Raw genomic sequence first — 16,336 nt, forward strand, 5'->3', positions numbered from 1 at the left:
CTCCCGGGGGGGGGGTGACACGGGTGAGCGTGGGGACAGGGCTCTTGTCTGCGCTGGAGGCGAGTCTGGAGTGAAATGGGTCCAGCTGGGGGAAGGGAAAGAAGTTAGAATGAGATGATGTTCCAGATCTTTCTGGTGTTTTGAGAATGGAAAAAGCAGCCCTTGGTTCTGTAAGTTCATTGTGATGGGGTTTTTTTGTGGAAAAACAGCATCAGAGACCTCTGGAGAGCCCTGTGTGTCCTGGCACAGCCCTCACTGCTTCGGAGGGGCTGGGATTTCCAGAGCAGCCCAGTGCAGGGAGAGCACCTGGCCCACAGTGACCCCACAGGGGCAGGGCCCTGTGTCCTTGTCCCACTCTCATGCCCTGCAGACCATCTCCCTTCCCGGTGCCAGGGGAAGCCCCCCTATGGAAAACCAACTCCACCCTAAACCACAGCCGAGAGGGCCAGGTGAGGAAACCCCTTCAGCCCCAGAAATGGGATCAGAAGAGCAACCACTGCTGCTGCCTGGGATGCCACAGTGGGGACAGCCATGTCGTGCCTGGAGACTGAGGGATGGTTTTCCCTGGATCCTGTGCCTCAGATATTGCATCAGCCAATGGAGACAACAGCCCTCAGCCCCCAGCAGCCCTGACTGCCCTGGGCCACCATCATGGGCACTCTCCCCTCCACACTCTGGGTCTCCTGTGTGCTGGAGGCTTTGAGCAGCTGCTCAGGAGGACAGAGGACTTTCATCTGCTGCTCCCCTGACCCACAGGGGCTGTAGGAACCCGGGGATACAGTCAGCTCCTCTGGACAACCAGGTGCTTCAGGGCAGAGCTGAGCTGGGGCAAACCTGGACGGGTGTTCGAATGGATCCTGCTCTTCCCCTGAAGCCCCAGCACAAAGCACCTGCCCCAGCTGCCCTCTCCTCCTGGCAAGGGAAGCAGAAGGAAGGGCAAATTTTGCTCATCTCATTAGGTGTGTGCCTGGGTGATGTTTGCAGGGACAGCTGTAGCCAAGCTGTGTGTGCTGGCTCCGTCTGTCACATCCCCGGACGGGGCTGCAGCTGCGCCGTGTTCTGTACCTGTGACTGCTGTCTGGGGAGGAAAAGCCATTTCACCTGTTGCCATTTGTTGGAAGAAAATGAGCTGCAGGTGTTTAGCCCTTCACCACCCCCCATTGTACAGAGGCACACCCGCCAGACACGCTGGCTCCAGCCCTCAGCGAGGCTTTACCACCCCTGTGCGAAGCAGACACCCCGGGACCACCCTCACCTGCATTTTGCTGCTTCAGCAGAGGCTGAACACAGCTTGCACACACCCCCTCTCAGGCCATGAGGCATCAGACCTGCCTATTTTTAACCCAGCTTGGCACATTTGCACTGGGGTCACCTCTTGCCCTGCTCTGGGTGAGGGAAGCGCTGCTGGAGCCCCAGCACAGTGATGGGCACGGGTGGAGACTGGGACAGGGCTCCAGCAAGGCTGTGCCTGGCACAGATCACTCCTCTGGGACAGGCACCAGGCATTGCTTTGGGTGCATTTCGATGTTGCAGCTGTTCCACAGCCTCCCTGCAGCACAGCACCGCTGCCTCTCTGGCAGGGCTGAGGCTCCCACCTGCCCTCCCCTGCCCTGCCTCCTGCACAGAGCCGTGGGGAGAAGGCATCCAAAGGCTCTCGTCCTGCCAGAGCCCCTGCATGGCAAACACTTGCCAACCCCAGCTCCATTCCGTGTCCTTGCACAGCCAGAGCTGGCTGATCCCAAAGTCCCAGCCAGGTGATTGTCTGCAACCCTGGCAAAGCTGTTCCTGCCACAAGCTGTCCTGCCACAGCATTTCATGGCAGTGATGCAAAACAACCCCAAACCTGCTGTGCCCAGAGAGGGGCTCTGCAGGTGGGGGCTGAAGGGCTGTGGAGCGCTGCCCTGCACCCCCACTGCATCCCTGTCCTGCATCCCCACGGATCCCGAGCCCCTGCCCTGCTTGGCCGGGGGGAGCGGGGCGGGGGCGGCCTGGGGAGGCGGACCCCGCGGCTGGCAGGGCCGGGAGCCGGCGGAGGGGGCTCTACAAGGCTGGCGGGCATTGGGCGAGGGGCAAGTGCTGCTGGAGAGCTCCTCCAATGGCTCCGCTCTTTGCTGGAGCCCAGAACTGCGGGGGCAGGAGTTGGGCCCGTGGAGAGGGTCCAGCATCTGCGTCGGAAGCTCCTGCACCTCCAGCGTTTCCCTCTGCACCTCCTGCACCTCGCTCTGCACCTCCTCCACCTCCTGCTGCAGCTCCAGCATCTTCTGCACCTCCAGCATCTTGGTTTCTGCATCCGTTGCAGCTGCAGCATCTCGGTCAGGTCGTGGGTCCGGACTGGCTGGGAGTGGGGGGTCCTGCAGCCCCCCGGGGTTACTGGTCTGCCCAGGGAAGGCAGCAGTGGGACACAGGGGAGCCTGTCCCTATGGAAGCTCTGCCAGCCTGAGCCTGGGGAGGCTGCTGGGCCCCCCAGATGTCAGGAGCTCTTTCCAGTCCATATCATGGATCTGCAGGGGAGGGGGCTGGCAGCCAGCCTTGCTCATCCCAGTGTCCTCATTTTACAATGCAAAGAGGTTTTCTTCTTCTTTTAGCATAATACTGTAAAAAAAAGGGCCTGGTCCTCCTGATTCTGCATAACCCCATCCAAACACAAACCCTCTCTGAAAGGTGTGGGACTCCTGCAGGGCCAGCTCGTTAGTGAGAGAGTTAGTCCAAGGCATCCCTGGCCAGGGCTCAGTGTGGTCAGGGCTGGCAGGACAGTTCTGTCCCTGTCCAGCCATCCCAGGTGTCCTGGCTGGTGGGTACCACTACAGTGCAGCATCCCTGTGGCTGCATCCTTCACACCCATCCCTGCTGTGGGCACCACGTTGGGTCAGCTGCCCAAAGTGAACTGCCTTTATATTCCATTCCCTGCAGGCAGGAGCCCTGTTTTCCCCAGGAAGGGGCTCTATCCTGAGCAGCTCTGTGTGTCCCCAGGGTGCTGGACCAGGGATGGCCACACACCCTCACAGAGCGTGGCGGTGGCAGCACAAAGTATGTGGCAGAGAGACAGAGAGAGGTGAGGGCAACCTGAAGCCCCAGCAGCCACCTGCCTGTCCCCTCTGCTACCTGTCTCCCACCACTGCCTGCCCCCCAGCCTCATCCCACATCAGACTCCAGACTGCAGGAGAAGGATTTTGGCTGCCTGGAGGTCACTGTCATTGCAGCAGTGCCAAGGGGGATGTGGTAACAGGGTGCCCCAGCAAGTGATGCCCGTGGAAAGGCTGGGCTTTCCCTGCTGGCACCTTCTCCCCTGGGAGCATTGGGTGCCTGCCCAACTAAGCAGGGGCACACCGTCCTGTAGGGCTGGGCTTCTGAGAGCTGGGGACCCCAAACTGCCCATCTCCCTTGGGTCTGGACTAGGGGGGTTGACTCTTTAATCCACTGAGTTTTAATATTTATGAAAACTGGTGTGTGTGTGGCTGCTGGGCAGGTTAAGTGCTCGTTACAGCGAGGATGGGCCGTGTGAGGGGAGAGTAAATCGGTGCAGCACACACTCAAGCACAGCAGACAGGGCCCTTCTGTGCCTTCCCCTGCACCATTTATTATCTCCTTTTAACATGTTTGTGTTTTTATTCCAGTGGATCAGCTGTCCTTTAATGGCTGGTTGTTTTCTGTACCCGGAGGTGAGAAGGTGTTCTATTGTTAGTTTCTCCTGCTTGGTGAAAAATTGAAGTGTGGTTCAGTTAGCAGCAAAATCATAATACAGTGTCCTGACACTGCCAGGGGAGGCTGGAGAGCTGGGGAGGCTCCTCCAGTGCCAGGACACTCCAGATAGGGATGGAGCATGGAGGAGGGAAAGCAAAATGAGTGATAAGGGCATAAAACTGATATCTGGCACTGCAGCACTTGAAAGACAGGAGAAAGAAACCGAGACAATTTCCAGTTCCACTTCGCAACAACGTGTTTATTGGGAATGCTTAAAAAACAAACAAACAAAAAGAGAATAGAGAAAACCAAACTGATGCACAGACTGCCCTATCTCATGCTCTACGCCAGGTACAAACTCAGAACTACTCTGGACACTGGATCTGCCGTGGTTGCCGTGGCCGTGCCGGGAGCTTGGAGGTGTGAGTGCTTGGGCTGAGGTGACCCAGGGCCTGAGGGCTCCCCGGGAGAGCAGCACTGGTGGGGGTGATGCAGCTGCAGGTCCCCAGATCTGCCTTCTAATCCCATGGCCAGAGCCCCGCTGTCTGTGCCTGTCTGCTCCCACCCAGCACTCTGGCTGCTGATGGCCGTTTCCCAGGTAAGCCTCCTGCCTTTTTTGGGAATTCACCCTCTCCCCACACTGTCCCGGCAACCAGCATCCTTTCCAGCTCCCTCCTCCTCATCACCTCCAACCCTCTCCGCTCCCGGTGGGCTGGGTGGGGAAGAGGGAGGAAGGGGTGGGAGGCAGCAGGGTTAGTTTTGGCCGAGGCAGTGCCTCTCCCCACCCAGCCCACCTGAGTTTCCAGCCCCGGGGCGGCCGGCTCAGCACACGGAGCAGCTGTTGGTCTTGTTCATGGGCGGCCTGAGCGCCTGCTCCTTGGGCAGGGTCTCCCTCCTCTTGCAGAGCGCAGGGCTGAGCCGGCTGGGCAGGTTGGCTTGCTGCAGCAGCTCCCTGAACACCTCCAGGACGTTCTCGTTGTCCTTGGCCGACGTCTCCACGAAGCGGCTGTTCCAGTCCAGCTCCACCAGCGACAGGGCGTCCTCCACCGGCACCTGCCGCTCGCCGCCGCTCTCCGCCTTGTTGCCGACCACCACGATGGGGGGGAACTTGTCCTCCCTCACCTCCAGGATCTCCTCCCGCAGGCTCTTCACGCTCTCGAAGGACTCGGCGTCATCCACAGCGTAGACCAGGGCGAAGGCGTCGCTGTTCTGGATCGAGAGCTTCCTCATGGCCGGGAAGGAGTAGCTGCCGCTGGTGTCCAGGATTTCCACCTTGACCGTGGCCCCGCACACCTCGTACTCCTTGCTGTGCAGCTCCTCCACCGTGCGCCGGTGCTTGGGCTCGAAGGTGTCCATCAGGAAGCGGCGGATGAGGGATGTCTTGCCCACGCCGGCAGCTCCCAAGAAGACCAACCGGACGTGGTTCTTCTCCTTCACCGCCAGGGACATGGCTGGCGCAGAGGGGACAGGATGCTCCGCAGCTGGCACTCACCCCACAGGTGTCCCTGGGTGGCTGCAGCCCCGGTGTCCCTCCGTCTGTCCGTCCTCCCCTGCAGCGACTCAGTGCAGCCAGAGGAGCCTGGTGTCACCGCTCCGCAAACTTCTCCCCGCACGCTCTACAATCCACAAGTCCGGCTCAATTTTTTTTTTATCCTGGTTCCTCTCTGCCATGTGGCACCAAGCTGTCCAATCTCCAGTGGGTTGTGGGTGCTGGAGGAGGGAGGGCAGGGAGGGAGGAGAGCGGGGTGCTCCGGGCCAATCCGCGGAGTTCAGCCCTGGAAAGCCACTGCAGCCCTGGAGCTGAGCGCGCTGCGCTGCACCGCCGCCGCTGCCGGGAGCACCAGGAGCTGCAGCACCGCAGCCGTCCAGCACTGCTGTCCTGCCTGGAGATTAACGGGTGCTCCTTGGCATTCCTGGGCTTGCTGGCAGCGGGGACAATCAGTGGCTGATCCCTACCCATTGGGTGGCTCAAGGCCAGGCATGTCAGGGGCTGGACAGCGGCACCCACAGCGTTTATTGCGCTTACCTGGGGCTGGGGACTCGTTTGCAGACGGCGTTGCTGCAAATGTGCCCAAGCCTTCAGTGAAGCAATGAAATATTTGACTTGAGGGGGAAAAATAAGCTCTCCCGTCCATCATAACCTCCACACTCAGCTGTCAGTTATCCCCCGGTTTTTATGAAATATTTAACCAGAGGGGAAAATAAAACCTCCCTGAAAACAATGCACCGTGGTCTCCAGGAGCAGGTGCCGGCAGACGTGGGGAGGGATGCTGGCCCTGACTCAGCAGTGGGGTTGCTTTAGAGGTGCAGGTTGCCCCACCTGGGTGTGTTTCCTCAGCAGCCACCTTCCATTCCGTGCTTGAGTTGTTTCAGAAGCTGATTTATGCAAAGTGCAAATACAAAGGGAGCTCGCTCAAAAGTTAAAATAAGTTTTTATCATAAATTTGGGGGGGGGGTGTGGTTTCTTATAGCTTTAATGCAGCTGGTCTCCTTTCCATATCCAAGTCCCAGTTCCAGCATTTAGTTCTGGCTGAATGTATTGGTTATGATTTATTGATCTGGCTGAAATTTGTTGATTTCAAAAGCCTTTTTCACAAGAATTATTCCTCCCTCTTAATCCTCAAATTATTGTTACATTTCAGCCATGTTCAGCTTTTCTTAGCTGGTCTTACTATTAGGAGAGACAAGATTGTATCAAGGTGAGCAGAGTCCTATCCTGGTCTCAGCCTGCCCTTGGAGAAGGGAAAGGTTGGTCCCTAACAAGACTGGCAAAGGGTTGGTCTCCAGTACCCCGGGGTGTCATCTGGTGATGCTCCTTTGCTTCCCAACATGAAGCTCTTTCTGGTAAGATTTCCTGAGCCATGGGGAGAGCCCAAAGGTGATGCCAAGGGCTGAGCTGTGAGAAGGAGCTGAGGATGCAAGAAGATGTGATGACACAGCTGTAAGACCTCAACAGGCTGAAAACCAGGAGAAGGGGTGGATGAGCAGAGGTGCTGGGTGTAAGCACATGAACGAAGGAGGGATCACACTTTGTTGCCTGGTTGTGCCGTTGGCATCAGTGGAAATGACCCAAACATGCTGAGGAAGCAGGGCAGGACAAGTAATCTTACCCCAGCTTTTGGAAGCTGTTTAAAGCCAAAACCTTTTTTGGTTTTTTTTTTTAAATAGAAAAGAATTTGGTCAATGCTTCTTTGTGCTTAGATAGACGTAGTGACAGGGGTTTTCGAGGGAGGAGATGAAAGGGTTTTCCTGTGGTTCCTCCCAGCTGCTATAGCAAAACTCCACATGCTCTCAGGATGTGCTGGGGGACTTTGTGATGCCCTTGCTGCTGCTCCTTTTCCCAGCATTTCATTCCAAAGGGCCTCAAAACATGGATCTGTCCAACCTCACAACACCCAGGGTCTCTCTCACAGGTGCAGAAATGATGCTGGACCCCGTGGCAGGAGGGATTTGGGCACCCCAGGCTCCAAACACCCCATCCTGGCTCTAAACCCTCCACCAGCACCCCACAGTGAAGGAGCCATGAGCTGATGGACACGCTGGCAAATGCCAAGCAGCAATGCCATCCATGGAGGGTTTCCCAAACTCCAGACTCTGGCTGGGAAGGTGACCCTGGTGCTGTGGGAGCCAAGACTGGGTCATGTCATGAGCACTGTCCTTGGTCTGGGTCATTTCTGCAAAGAGTGGAAGTGTCCTGTGTGGTGTGGGCAGGACAAAGGGCCAGCCCAGGCTGTGTGAGACAAAGAGATGTGGCACTGCAGTCACACACAGTCACACAGAGCCAGTCTCTGCATCCCCAATGATTTTTCACATCACTTGTCTCCCTTCAGTTCTCACATCTGTGCTGCTATGGTTACCGAGAGCCTGAAAGGTTTTAAATCTCCCTCAGAGCAGTGGAGGATTTCAGGATAATCTTGTTAGGAGATGAGCAATGAATATTTCCAAAGGCCTTTTGCATGGATAGCTCGTTCCCCATGAGCTTATGGCCCCTGACAGCAGAGAAAGCAAAGGGTGGGGGGGACTGTGAGCAGGGAAGGGAAGAGACAGGGAAGGATGAACACAGCAACTTGTTTTCCACTGCAGCCCTTTGTGCCCACAGTGATGTCCCTAAATGCTGTATTTTTCAAGGCTGACCAGTTTGGGTCAGGTATTATAAAAAAAATAATTATTCCAAGTCTGTGTTTCCCCCAGGGAAAGACTCACAGAGCCTTTATGGGCACTTGGAGATGGGGACAGCTGTGGATGAGTCCTACAGAAGAACTCTGCATCCTGTGAGATGAGCAGTGGGACCCATTGGGATGGCCAGTGGAGCTGAGGTGGCTCGTGGCTTTTGCAGTGCTGCAGGAGGGAGCAGGATCCCTGTGGGATTTCGTAATCCAGGTGCACTGTTGGATCCTGCTGCTGAGGGCACACGCTGCACCCGTGGGGACTGGAGCATATCGGGGGCAAAACCTCTGCCAGCTCTGTGCCCTTGGGAGAGAGGACCATGACGCCCCAGGGAGGGAGGGAATGAGGGAGGGAGGGAGGCAGCAGGGAGGGAAAAGAGCCCTGAGCAGGGCAGGGAGGAGGGCAGGCACTGGGAGAAAGGATGAGAGGAATCAGCAGTGATGGGCAGGAGCTGGGATGGAGCACAAGTGAGCCAGGGGTGGGTTTGGGGCAGGTGGAGTCACAGCCTGTGAACATCCAGCATTCACAGGCACATCTGGAGCAAAGGGTGCATCAGGACATAAAGTGCTCATCCTTCCCCAAAGCCAACCCTGTGCAGGGCCAACAGCCATGGAGCACTGGGACCCCCTGGGGGAAGGTGTGGGATGGTCCCCAGGGTCCCAGTCAGTGTCAAGGCTAAGGCACAGCCATAAGCCAAGCTTGGAACGCCAGCCAGTCCCTGCCTGAGCAAAGCCCCGGCAGGTTGGGCAGCCCTTGGCCATCAGGAGAGGGCAGTTTGGGTCAGAATGATGGAAAATGGCATGTGAGCTGCTGCTTCCCACCATGTGCTGGCAGGGGAGAACGGGGGGAAGCTGCAGATGAAGGGACCAGGGAGACACGGGGGCAAGGGCAGAGGAGGGGGCTGGACCCCTGCTCCTGGACAAAGCACTTAATACAGGAGAAACCCTGGGCTCTGCTCCCCTCACACTGCTGATTGCAAGCAGGAATGTGGGACACTGGAGCCTCTTCTGTCCCTGAACCAGCCCACAGAGCTCCTCTGATGGAGGGGTGTGAGTAGAGTTCTGCCAAAAAAGGCCTCAGTGTCCTGACAAGGTTTGCAGCATCTTTTGAAAACGTACATTTGTATTTCACTCTCGAGCTTATGTTTGGTGTCTGACAGTGACCGTGTGAGGGGGAAGCCAAAAAAGCACAACAGACCCTTTCCACTGCCCGAGTGCTGCCCAGCTCCACTGCCAGGCACGGCTCTGCTGCAGCTCCAAGATGTGAGCAAGATGATTTGCACACTGCAGGAACAGCCCGTGCTGTGTCTGGACGTGGTTTTGGGGAGCTCAGATCTCAGTGCTCAGCTGTCACGGGTCAGAGGGAGCGGTGGCTCCAGCATTCCCAGGCACAGTGCAGGAGCAGCTGGTGCTGGGCACTGCTCCAGCCCTGGACACGGTGCCCCAGATCAGCACCACGGGTCACACACGGGGTAAATGGGAGCCCTGGGCCTTGCCCATTGCTCACAGGCAGTGAAGCATCATTATAAATGTGGTGGTGAGCAGTTTGCAGCAGGGTGACACATTCCCATGACTCTGGGCCAGCTTCTGGAAGCTGTTGGAGCTGATACAGTGCTGACTCCTGCATTGGGGTGCCCGCTGCCCCAGCACCCTGTGCCTTTGCACCCCATAGCAGGACACAGTGGCAGTGAGGGCAGCCTGTGCCTGCAGGATGCTCCCACCCCATGCCACCTGCTTGTGCCCCTGCCTCCTGTTTCTGCCCATGGATAAATTCATGGTGGACGTCAGAGCAGCTGCGTTTCCAGCAGGGTTTTCTGGTGTTCCAGCTGAGGTGGTGAGAAGGAAATGGGCAGTAATGAGGAACCCCAGTGACAGCATCTGCACTGCCTGGTGTGTCCCCAGCTGCTGTCCATCACCACAGGCAGTGGGGGGTGTGACTCATTGCTTCTCCCACCCGGAATGAGCCCTGGGTGGGAGACCAGTTGAAAGCAGGAGAGGGGAAGAGAGGGCTGGCAGTGAGCTGCCTGTCTGCCCCTGCTGCCTGTACCAGGGTCAGGGAGGCAGGTCCTCACCCTGGCGAGGGGACACCCAGCTGCACCAGAGAGGGTTAAACCTGCCTCTCTCAGAGATTAAATCCAAATGGCCTTTGATTTAGCGACAGGTGAGAGGAGAAACCTGAACCCGCTGTGGCTTCCGCCCCCACTTTAGAGGGGAGCTGCAGCCCTCCCGGATGCATAGATGGATCAGCCATCCGTGGGGCTCTGTGCCTGTCTGGAACAGCCTGTCACCATATGGATCCTGTTCCCGGAGCTGGTGGGGCCACCATGGGGAACGTGCCACTCCAAGGGAGGACAGCCTGTGGCTCAGCCCTGTTTGGGGGCCATATGGAGGTGACAGGCCCTGGAGAGGGTCACACCCACCCCGGCTCCTGCCCTGCTGCCTGGTGACCCCCAGTGCCAGATGGGGGTAGAGGCAGGAGTTGGTGAGGGCTGAGTGTCAGTGGGGAGAGAGGAGGAGAGTGGTGCTGGATTTGGGATCCTCCAGTGCCAGTGAAGGAGGTATGGGAGGAGATCCCTGCTGGCATCACCAGTCACTTCAGGGGAACCGAGGGCATCCTCATGGCATGTCCTGCTGATCCAAGTCACAGCCAGGCTCATGGAAACCAGTCACCTGTGCTGCCATCAGCAAGGAAGCTCAGCCCTGGGGTCATGGCTGTGGCACCCAGTTTAGGCACAGGGGCACTGGAAGCCGACTCTGGCACAGGCACTCCCCACCTCATCCCTGCTCCACATGACCCACCTCTTCCAGGTCAAAGAGGTCATCTGGGGTCTCAAAACCCACCTTGGCCCCAGCCCCATTTCCTGCCACAGGCTGAGGGGGCTGAGGGACCCGTGCTGGTGCTGCGGGGGGTGGGCAGGGAGCCACGGACAGCCTGTACCAGACACCCTCGGGTAACAGAACCCAGCCTGCTCGTAAACAAATGTCTTGCTGAGGACTAAAGGGATTTAGTGCAACTGTTCTCAGGCTCAGAGGAGTTTCTGTAATATCTCTTATCTTGCCCTGGCTGGGATTATTGGCTGGAGCAAAGAGCTCGTGTCTCTTTGGGCCACCGACACGGCGTTTCCTTGGGTGACACGGGGTGACACGGCAGAGCTCTCGGGTCATCAGGAGATGAAATGTGTGATGCTGAGGTCTCAGATGTGTGTCCCACAGCCCTGAGGTGCAATGGGGGAGCAGGGCTCCAGCCCAGCCCTCTGCAGCAGGCTGCAGTGGTCCTGGTGGTACAAAGTGGCATTAGCCAGGGCAGGACTGCAGGGGTGCACCTGGCAGTGCATCTCTGCATGAGTGATACACGTCCTAGAAGGCACAGGCAAGGGATTTCCAGGAGAAAAATGTCAAATTAGGTAAGAACACCCCTGAAGTACAGCATAGAGTCCTGCCGTTGTCCAGGAAATTTAAATGTGAAGAGCTACTCTAAATTCAGAGAGAGCCTGGCACCCTCGGGGGATGCCTGAAGGGGTTTGTGGGGCTGGGAGTGGATATGTGGCTTCTCATGACAGGGTCAGAAGGAGATGGGATCTTCAGTGGATCCGCAGTGTTAGCACAGGGTCTGGTGCAGCAGACTGGGGACACAGAACCACAGAAGGGGTCTTCACCCACCCAGCCTGGGCTCAGCCATGGCTCCTCTCTCCCAGGCTGTCACTGAGGCTGCCAGGGGACACTGCAGCCATCATCACATCTCTGCTCCCAGCAGCCAGGCTGAGCTCCTGCCTGGAGCAGAGCTGGCAGCCAAGGCTCCCCTGACCCGTGTCCTGCTGGGAGCAGTGCTCTGTGCCATGCCCGGTGCAAAGGCAGGCAGACGTGACGCTCTTGCCCTGAAAACCAACTGGGGTGGTTTTTTTTTTTCTTTCCAGAGTGCATGAAAATGTCATGTTGTAAACATCCCCCAGTGCTCTGCCTGCCTGGGGCCACCTGTCACTGCCCATGAGGAGCCTCTCTGCATGGCCTTGACTCCTTGGGCTTTCATGCCACGGTCCCCTACCCTTTCCCCAGTGACTCCTTATCCTTAAATAACCAAATTAACCTTCACATCTTGGGGCAGAAGTGACCTCAGTGTTGTCCTGGGTCTGAGCTGATTATTGCTGTAGACATGTCCATGGTCAAAATGCTCCTTCTTTTTCAGGGCAGGAGCAAAGGACGGGTCTAGCCAAAAGCAAGGTCAAAAAAAATGAGCTTTTCATTCATTTTACAAGGGAGCCCGATGTTCCCTCTGAATGTGCCAGGTCCCACAGTGTGGGCTGCATGTCCCCTGCCCTGGGGGACAGCTGACCCGGGCTGGCAGCTCCTTGGCTGCAGCCTTCAGCTGCCGAGTCTCAGCATTTTGGGCTGGCTTGCCCCCAAAACCTCTCCCCCTGCCCCTCTTGGTTTCAGAGGAGGAAGCACTGTCCCCATGCCCCACCACCCCCTCTCCAAAGGCACTGTCACCATAAGAGCTCCTGACAGCACAGCCGCTGTCTCGGCTCCGCAGACTCTGCCGGGGGCTCCGGCACAGCCGACGCCTGTCAGGGCATCTCCTGCTCGGGACATATTTCCTGTCGGGGACTATCAGCAGCAGCCAGCCCTGGCTGTGCCCAGGGGCACCCTCCTGCTGAGCCCCCGTGTGCCCAGCTCTGTGCTGTCTCCCAGCTTCTGGCCCTTGAGCTCTCTTGGTGTCCCCAGCACAGCCCTTCAGCTCTCCTGGTTTCCCCAAATTTTTGCTTGGAAGGAATCAAAGTGGTGTTGGCGAGCCATGAGGAGGCACCTTCCCTGGCTGCTGTCATGGGGCCCTCCCTGCCCTGAAGGATGAGCAGTGCCATGTCTCTAGTTTGCAGAACACTCAAGGCACCTGTAAACCAGCTGCAAACGAGGAAAGTCCCCTCTCATGGTGGGTAAGCAGGCAAGAGCATGTTCTGTGAGCAGGGACACTGGGGACTATCCCCAGCAGGGCAGGCTGCCAACTGAGCCAGGAGGAGGGATCGTGGAATCATGGAATCATAGAATGGTTTGGGCTGGAAGGGGCTTAAGAGATCATCTTGTCCCAGCCCCCTGCCATGGGCCACTGACCAGGTTGGTGTGAGGTGATGCTCTGGGACTAAAAGATGACAAACCCAAAATCACATTTGTCAGAGGGGACTGGAGGGCAGGGGACATTGCAGACCTGGGGGCTTGGTGGGAGAATGGGGGGCTCAGGGCTCCCCTCCTTGCAGGGCTCTGAGCTGTGGTATCTCCTGGCATCAGAGCTCTTCCCAAGTGCCTGAGCAGTGCTTTGTGGCTCTTCCATGGCTCTGAAGATGGGGAATGATGTGCACTTCCATCAGCCTCCTCTGGCATTAGTGTGAAGCAGAGAGGAGCTGGCAGTGATAAGATAACCCATGTAGCTGCTTTATGCTCAAATTCAGGTCTCATTTCTATCAAGGCCAGTGTGGCTCCAGTGGCATCAGGAGGGGAGGGGATGCTGATCTGACACCAGGACCTGAGCACATCCTCACGTCTCCCAGACAGGGCTGTGCTCGCCCTGTGGGTCAGCCAGGCCCTCCCACTGCCTCCATTTTCCTTGTGCAGTGACCTGTGTGGGTGCTCATGTGCTTCCCTCCTCTCCTTTCCAGCAGTGCTCCAAACAATCGTCTGTATTTACCCGGAGCTGATGGATGTGGCTCCTTGTGCTGACCCTGGCCAAGTTCCTCCTGGTCTCACAGCAGGCATGTGGGAAGGGAAATGTCCCAGCCTTCAGCCCACGCCTCCAGCTCCTTGCCTCCATCCCTCTGGCCAAGGGCTGCTAAACCCTCTGCAGGAGCTGCTGCAAAGGGGACAGAGGTGAGATTTGTTTTTATGAGATAAACTGAGGCAAGGAGGGCAAAGCACTGCTGCATTCCTGGCTCACAGAGCAGCTTCTCTGAAGGTGGAAATAGAAGTGCAAAGCTGCAAATGGCCAGCTGTCCCCTGGACTGCAGCAGATGTCCCCAGGGGCTGCCAGCTGGGGTCAGACCCCATTGCTCCCCAACATTCCCCCTGCCCCCCATTGACATTCCCCAGTGCTTCCCAGCATCCCCACTGCCTCAGCCTGCTGGGGACAGCAGGGCTGGGCTGCTGGAGCAGCACTGCACTGGTGCCCTGCTCTGATCCCCACTCAGCACTGGCACCACTGGGAAACCTGCTCTGGCTCAGAGAGAATCAGAGAGGCAAATGGCAGGAGTAACCTCTGAGTAACCTGGTCCCTCTGAGCAACCTGGCCTAGTGGAAGCTTCCTTGCCCATGGCAGGGGGTTGGAACAAGGTGAGGTTTAAGCTCCCTTCCAGCTCAAACCATCCCGTGATTCTACGAAGAGGGGCTGTGGCAGTGGCTGTTGGTTTCTGCGGGCAGGCTCACACTGGTGAAGGATTTTCCTGGTATGGATGGGGAGAAGGACCCTCATGAGTGCACTAACAACAGGCAGAAACCCCCCCGGTTTCCTTTCCCAGAGCTGACTCTGCCATTCCAGCCTGCCCACTGCACAGACAGCAGCAACCCAGTTCCCTCCAGTGCCGCCCCATTTCCCAGGGCGATGTGCTGTGACTCACCGGAGCCCGGGCAGGCAGCATCCCCGCTCTGACACGGAGCTGGGACAGCCCCAGCCTTGCTTTGGGATTCGGGAGCACCTCCCAGTGACCGAGGCTGTTCCAGCACAGCTCACGACGTGTCCCCACCACCACGGACACCCCTGGCCCCCGCAGAGTGGTCACCCTGAGTGACTGGCTCAGCCCAGCCCGGCTCACACTTGTTTGTCAGAGAAGAGCCATCCAGACCGAGCCCTTCCTTCAAGGGTGCTGCTGCTTGTCACTCTGTCACATCCATGAAGCGCCAAGGCAGCGCCGTGGAGCAGAAATGACACGTTCTGGCAGCTGACATCTCCAGGAAGGGTTTAGCATGAAGACAAACTCACCCTACGGTGAGCTAATGCTCCCGAGCTGCCATCCTGCAGTGCCCAGGACGCTCCTGATGCCCAAACAGGAGCAAACAAAGGCGGGGGTTTGTCCTGGATCCATATGACGAGCGCCAGCGGTGCGGGGTGACCTGACAAAGCCAGATGTGTTTGGCAATCCTCTGGCTCATAAATTGGATTTGCTGCCACCGTGTCACGCTCCAGATGGCACAGGATGTGTGCCCTGGTGCTGGGGAGGGGCACAGATGCGTGGTGAGACGCGGTCAAGGGCTGGCATCTGATCCTGCCTTCAGGTGGACTTGGATAAAAGGGTCTTTCAGGGCTGTGCTCACCTGTGAATGAGGGGGGGGTGGTTTGCACACATGTGAGTGTGTTGGTGCCAGTGCTGAGCAGAGGCAGGACAAGGCTCCCTGCTGAGGGTGGGATGCAGGGATCTCCTCCTGCAAGCTTCCAGCCACATCTCGCTGCTGCCTGCACCATCCTGGCTTGTTTAAAGCCCCCGTTTCCCCCCCCCCCCATATATGTATTCTTATATGTGGGGCAGATATAGGCACTTTGTAAACTCACCTTCTCCCCTCCCAGCACAGGGAAGGCAGTGTGGGATGCAGGGCTGGAGAGGGGTGCTCTGCCCAGGGAGGGATGCTGCTCTGAGGCTGACAGGGCTGCCATAGCCCCTGGGACCCTGCACTTTAAAGGCATTAAGAAACCCTGCACAGAGGGGCTGCAGGAAAAGCACTCTCACTGTCAGGAGGGTTAAACTCGCCCCACAAGCACCCCTGCTGCAGCCTGGCACTGGGTCAGCTCTGGTGTCCCTCTGCTCTCAGCTGCAGGGCTGAAAACACTTTCTTTTGGCAGCACTTTCTATGGAGCTGCAAACCACAGACAGCTGAAATTTATGACTCTGCCCTCCCTGAACCAGGACCCTGAAACTCGTGGGATGAAGGTGGTAGCTCTGCTCCTTGCTCTGCTTTCCCTGGCCGGGTCTGAGCTCTCCAGGTCCCTGCCAGAGGCTGTCCCCCAGCCTCTCCCAGTGAGCACTGACTCAGCAGCATCTCTGGCTTGCTGTGGGGGCTCTCAGGGGCTGCCAGCACTGCAGGGGCCATCAGCTTGTGACGTCTGTGGCCTGACTCAGAGCTCTGAGGCCCTGCCTGCTCCATCCCCAGGGTCTTCACATTCTCCTGGGGAGGTTGGTATGTGTGTGCCAGACGTCACTCCAGGTCCCCACAGCCTTTCTCTTCATCCCCAGTGGGCTCCTTGGACTGGTTTCTTAGACAAGGGGTCCATCCCTGGGGATGGATTGGTGACACTGTTTGGGCTGGAGGAGCAGATGATGGTGTCTCCTGGCTGTTCTCCACCGAGAGCTCTGGGGCAGCTGCAGGCACCACCAGCTCCCCAACATGACACAGAGAGACAGCAGCTTTCCAGAAACCTGGTGCTCTGTGTTATCCACTGATCTGATTCATGCCCTGTCTCCCAGCCCTTCATTAATTAACACTCATCCTCCTTCTCCAGCAGCTTCACACCAGGTCCT

General features: G+C 57.7%; 1 pseudogene; it reads right to left on the bottom strand.

The window, feature by feature from the left end:
• Positions 1-4,503: 4,503 nt before the first annotated feature.
• LOC108639783 lies at positions 4,504-5,210 on the bottom strand (annotated as a pseudogene).
• Between the last annotated feature and the right edge of the window lie 11,126 nt (positions 5,211-16,336).

This window comes from Manacus vitellinus, unplaced genomic scaffold, assembly GCF_001715985.3.
Source record: "Manacus vitellinus isolate BGI_N305 unplaced genomic scaffold, ASM171598v3 scaffold_24_pilon, whole genome shotgun sequence".
Classification (NCBI taxonomy): domain Eukaryota; kingdom Metazoa; phylum Chordata; class Aves; order Passeriformes; family Pipridae; genus Manacus; species Manacus vitellinus.